The sequence below is a fragment of the Pelmatolapia mariae genome, linkage group LG12 (genome assembly GCF_036321145.2).
Source record: "Pelmatolapia mariae isolate MD_Pm_ZW linkage group LG12, Pm_UMD_F_2, whole genome shotgun sequence".
Classification (NCBI taxonomy): domain Eukaryota; kingdom Metazoa; phylum Chordata; class Actinopteri; order Cichliformes; family Cichlidae; genus Pelmatolapia; species Pelmatolapia mariae.
The window spans coordinates 18039718-18046025 of NC_086237.1; positions in this window are offsets into that span (position 1 = coordinate 18039718).

Consider the following 6308-nt stretch of genomic DNA (forward strand, 5'->3'; position numbering starts at 1 on the left):
TGTATTGGCTGTAATCACACCCTGGCTGAAGGCAGAGGGGAGGAGTTAAAAAGTGTGCCTGTGTGTCAAAGCCATACAGGGATCTGTACCCTGATAGAGCCACACACATGTGAACAATCACACACGCAGACATAAAAACAGGAGTGACAAATTAAAGGAAAAACCAGCATAGAGCATCTTAAGGTGTTGAGGCCGACCTCATGCAGCTTAAATACTTTCTCCAAATATCTGAAGCTCTGCTGGAGAGATGCACTCCATTCACATAAAGATATTTCTCCTCATTTGGTATTTTGATGGTAGGTTTTGGAAAGAGCTTTCTAACTTGTCAAATTTTCACTTAGTTTTAGACTATGCTACTCAGTGAGCCTTGGTGCCCTGTGAATTGAAGGATCGTCATGCTAAAAGAGATGACATAACTAACTTGAGGATAGAAGTGTTTCATCACAGCATAAAGAACAACTCTGAACAACTTTTTTGGTTTGTCAATGTAACCTAGACGAGAGTAGGACCAAACTACTCAGAGAGCCACCAGATCCTCTCACTTAGGCGGTCAAAGGTTCAGGTTTTCCTTTTATGTGTCATGCATCTGTATAAGCAGGAGCAACAAAGTACTCCTGTGTGACAGCAGGTAAAATGTGTAACAACACATCAGGTTAATGCTACAAAATTGTAGGGTTAAAGGTGAACGATGACGAATGGCTCTTTAATGCCACTTTTGTTGTGTTGAATGTAACAGCTATGCTAAGCTTGTTAACACATTAACTATGTCTGTCACCTGACTGTGTAACAGCTGCCGCTGGCTCCTGTTCTGATTGTCACATGCTGGGTTATGTCAAACACACACCTCCGGGCAGTCGAACACCAGCTTTGCACTAAACACCAAATATATGTAGCTCACAAGTTTAGCCGCTTTCTAATTAGGATCGTCCCCTCATTATCTCAGTTTTAACAGTACGGCTCTAATGGGCTCCAAAGATTTATTTGTAATGCAGTTTGCGGTCAGCTTCTCAGACCACAAGGCACGAGACATTACCAGCTGCAGAGAACAGGAAACAAGTGCCCTCTCTTTGACTCGGAGCAGTAAAGAAAATAATAGATTGCTATCTCACTGTTGCTCAAGCCGGTGCACTGAAGAAGAACAATCAGGCAAATGCCTTTCATGCGATTCACTTCAGATATCCAGCGCTCTACTGCAGTGTCTTGTCGCCGAGCAGCTCCTTCTTTGGTCTGATCGACGCTTCGGGTGCAACTGTGATTGTTCTCTGATTATTCCCGCCTTGTGTTTTACTTCTGCTTAATGAGGATAAACAGGAAAGTACTCACATTCAAACTGACACTTTTTAGCACTTTGGTAATTCCAGAGAGTTTTGATTCATTCATATTATGCAGTTCCTTCTCCAAAGATGTTATAATTATTATTTTTCTAACAGCTGTATTAAACTGAATGCACGCTGAAAAGCTCATTTTTTAGCTAGCTCACAACAATTCCCTGTTTTAGTTTATTCTCATTGCTGTAAGCTTGTTTGTCTTTGTATTTTGTGCACATTAAAGAAATGGAGCATAATATTAAAATTGAATTTTATTTCTTAATGACAGAGCCAAGCTAGTTGGTTCCCATCTTTCCAGTCTTCATATTAAACTTGAGCTTGCCAGATCAACTCACCTGGCTACTTTTTTTGTTACCATCATACACTTTTTATCCACTATTAGGTACTGTTTACTGTTTGAACTACTTACATTTTTTTGTGGCATAGATTCAGTGAGGTGCTGGAAACATTCCTCAGACACTTGAAATAGTCAGCAACAGTACTCAGCTAGGGTGTGGCATTTAAACAATGCTCATTTGCTAATAAGGAGTCCAAGGCATGACAAGAACATTATTTTTATATATGGTGAGTCCTGTGTACTTTGTTGTGTAGAATCTGTGTATTGCAGCTCATTACATTTCATATTAAATCTGTTGTCCAGCACACATCCGAGTGTACTTCATAATGCGATTTCTTGGCCTTCAATAAGTTTAAGGTGACAACCGCACAGATATATTTTTATGTGTAAAGCCATCTTTAGCTGTGTAAACTCTTAATACCTGCAAACAGTTACTATGATTGGCGACCTCAGGATTTTTTCTTATTTTGCAACTTGGTCATGGACTGCTCTTCAGAGCAAGTTAAATGCTTCTGGGAGAGCTCAGCACTCACTTACGCAACTGAAGAATGTAACTGCTATTCATAAGATGGACCTTATATTTGTATTATTTTTACTGTGACTTTTTTATTTTGTTTCATGTGTTTTGATGTTTTATTAATTTTTTTGACTTGTAACACTGTATTGTTGTACCTTCTTGGGCATCTTAAAAAGAGATATCAAGAGACTTCCTGCTTAAAAAAAAGTTTGAATAGATAAATAGAATAAAGGAAATGACATCCAATGTGGTCTTCTGCTGTTGTACCCCATCCTTTAAGGTTGGGGTACAGAAGATGCTCTTCTGCATACCTTAATTGCAACAAATGGTTATTTGAGTTAATGTTGCCTTCGTGTTAGTTCAAAGCAGTCTGGTCAATCTCCTCCGATGCATTTTCTCACAGAAGACTGCCACTCGCTGGATATTTTCTCTTTTTTTGGGCTGTTCTCTGTAGACTCTAGAGATGGTTGTGTGGGAAAGTCCCAGTAGATCAGCAGTTTCTGTAGTACTCAGACCAGCCCGTCTGGCACCAACAACCATGCCTCTTTCAAAATCAATTAAATCTCCTTTTTTCCCCCATTTTGATGCTCGGTTTGAACTTCAGCAGGTCATCTTGACCTTTTCTACATGCCTAAATGCACTGGATTAGTGCCATTGTATTAAATAAGCAGTAATACAAGTGTACCTAATGAAATGGCCAGTGATAATAAAGTCTCTGCAGCAGCACTTTTGGCAAAATGCAAACAAAGAAAAAAACCCCACACATTTTCCAAATTGTCAGACTGTTCCTTTAAGGGCTTATTTTAAATATAGCAGTGTCATTTAAAACAAGTTGTTATAAGAGGGATATTCAAGTGGTGCAGTACTGGGGCGTGTTTTGTTTTTCGGTCATATACACGCCTGCTTTGCTGCCCAATTTAGGTTTAGATAGGCTGGGTCACTTTGTCACTCATCTGACAGGAAGCTAAGGAGTTGCAAGTGCATTCACAAAAGGAAACAGCGGGCAAAAGCAAAACACTGGTGCCTTTCTAAACTTGATGACCAAGAGGCCCCATCTGACAGCATTTCTGCAGATGAAGGTCATCACTGTGGAGCTGACAGCTTGACAGCTGCTCATTTGTCTTTGCGTGAGAAGATGCCATTGGTCGATCTGGAGCTGGTCCTAGTGTAGTCAAGCGCAGCGGCTGGCACGAGCTCAGTTGTTGATAGTGGATTCAGCCGTGACAGCTTTCTCACCATTTATACAGACAGGCCTGTAGTTGGAGCATTAGGGTGCTCTGCACACAGTCACTTATACTGCATAATTAATCGCTTGCAAGCAAAAAAAATTGCATTTTCATTCACTTCACACAACTGACAAGGTTAATACGGTTTGTTGAGGATTCTGAGATGACAGCGATATGTATGCAGTGGTTTGACATTGTACAGCATGGAACACTTAAGGAGAAAAATATGCCACTAAAATGAAACACTTTCACCTGTTGTCTGCTCTGGAGTTAAATCTAACACACTTCCTAGATAGAAAATAATTTACAGTGAGCGTAGCAGTCCAGGATTTGCTCAGCTCACAGTGGCAGTGTATAAATCATCAGAACTCTCATAAAGCTTTAGGAAGCCTGTTTATAACACACTCACACCCCATATATACTATATCCTGGGAATGTTTCTCTCCTCACCATGGAAACCTCAAAAGCGATATGCTTCAGTCCTCTTACATTCAAAACACTGCTTTGTTAAAGCTTGCAGCATGTAGCACAGCAGGCCTGATCTATGGCAGCCGCCTGGACTTTACAAACTCACATTTCAATCCGCGGTACCATCCATCTTCTCTTTGCCAACGCTGCCATTCTTGGAAACATCCATGCGGTCGCTCTCCTGCTCACTTTTAATAGCACAATCCCCAGGAAATGTAAAGTTATCGACGTCAGAGCTCGCTCACGTTCAGTAGGGCTCATTTGTTGATCATTTGCTCAATACGAGATGTGACTCTTCAAGTTGTTTGGATGTGCTGGGAGTGTCGCCCATTGCTTTTCCATAAGTAGACAAGAGAGAAGTGTAATGGCTACATCTTGTCAAACAAAAGGGGAAGAGGAGCCAGCAGTACGAGGGAGTTCACAAAAGGGTACATTTACCTCCACTTTTCATTTGATTATTAATCCCTGTCACACTTGTCATGCTACCTACAAATTCATGGACTGCGATGAGGAGTTTTGTATCGGGTAATGGTTTCAGTTTTTTATTTTCACACCACAGCTCCACAGTGCTTTGGATTGTTGTGACTTTTCTTTACATCAGATATTTAGATTGCTGAAGGCTTCCTGTGAGTTTGTTTGGTTTGTGTCTGTGTGTGTGCGTCCATGCATGTGTGTGTGGAAGCACAGGAAACTCTCCATTAGCTTGAGAAGCTAATCAAGGCTAGAAGGAGTGGCTCCGAGAGCAAAACACAACTCAGGGAACTAATGATGGGTCGGCTGTATCTTGATTTAAAAAAAAAAAAAGCAAAAAAGAACCTGATGTGCTGTAGTTTATATTAATGTCCATAAAACATATCATACACCAGGAATTAGAGGAAAGTGAATGACAGATATGTAACCAGGAACATTTGTTCCTTGTGTTTGCATCCTGTGGGGTACAAAGCCCCAGAGCAGTTCCTCTGCCAGCAGATATATAGTGTGAAACCATGTGTTGAGGTGAAGGGAGAGCGGTTTAGAGACCGCATTGTACAGCCTTCTGTAACTATCATGGTATGTTTAAATCACGCTCATTAAATGCTGAGCGGAACCACATGCTGAGGTTTTCTGGGGGATGCATACAGGGAATACTGAGGGCTTGAGACCTCTGTCCTCTCATACAAAGCACTGGGACGTCCAAGAACAATGTCAGGCTATTTTTTGAGTGTGCAGCTTTTTTGTTCTGGTCACCCCCCCGAATGCAGACAGATGCTTTCAATCTCAAGCTTATGTTCATACAACAACAAAAAAACATGATTGCACGATCTACCTCCCAGTATCTGTCTTAGGCTTGTACGATTGCCCTATCAGTTTCTTTCACTCTTTAGATCCTGTACTACAAACCTGCATAGCCCACCGTGTGCGACTGGGTTAACTCTAAATGCTTCCTGTGTTTAATTAAAAGCCCTGACTGGCTATGACTCACTGCTTACATATATTTACATAATAAAAGAAATCTGCTTGTTTATTTTAAAGACACCACAAAATCTAGATTGCAATTGTTAATGCCTTCCAAGCATGAAATGTGAGAAGAAATATAACCCACATAAGCGTCTGTAATCCAGAATTATTTTTAAGTGGAGTGTGTTTTTTTTCCAGTGGCACAATCCAGGCTCCATGAAGCATGTCCATCTGTTTGTTTTTTAAACCACTCTTCCTGCTGAGGGTCGTAGGGGATCCCAGAGAAGTGATCTTGCTGATGTGTGGTTTATTTACTTGACTTGGCCACAGCGGTTGCTTAGTTAATTTACCCTTTGGTTTTTCTGTTGTGTTTTATAGGTTTTGTCTTGCGTGTGTGCGTATAATATGCGGAGGAGATTAATTACTCGCTGTCGCTCACTCGTCCACCAACAGAAATCCTCCTGTAAGCAGCCTGTCACTACTTTATCATTCGTTCGCCAACATGGAGGAAGCTTTGCTTGTTTTCTTTGAGAGTACCCATACAGGACACCGCTTCGAAGTACAAAACAGGATACAGGCTGCAGACAACAGGCTCCTTAATTGAGTGTCTTGTTTGGCTAGTTTTGAAAGCAAGGCACTGTCACGACACATTATGAGTAAAAACCATGCCGGTGTTTCCATTTAGTAAACACTGAAGCAAAAATAAATGTGACCTCCTTTGTTCTGCTGCGTGTGATCAAACCGCCAAAACCTTTGTCAGCAGGAGCGGGTCAATACGAGGTTGTAAATCTGCAAAGACTGTTGGCGATGGCCATTACAACATGCTGTAAAAAAATACAGCTACAAGGTCTGCCATTACCGCTGAAAGGCAAACAATAAATTAGAGGCCGAGGTTGACAGCGGCTCTGGATCTTAATAAAAGGAGTGGTTTGCTTCTGATCATCATCTGAATCAGTGTCAGAGTGGGGAAGGCAGGAGTGCAGGGTGCTGGCGCC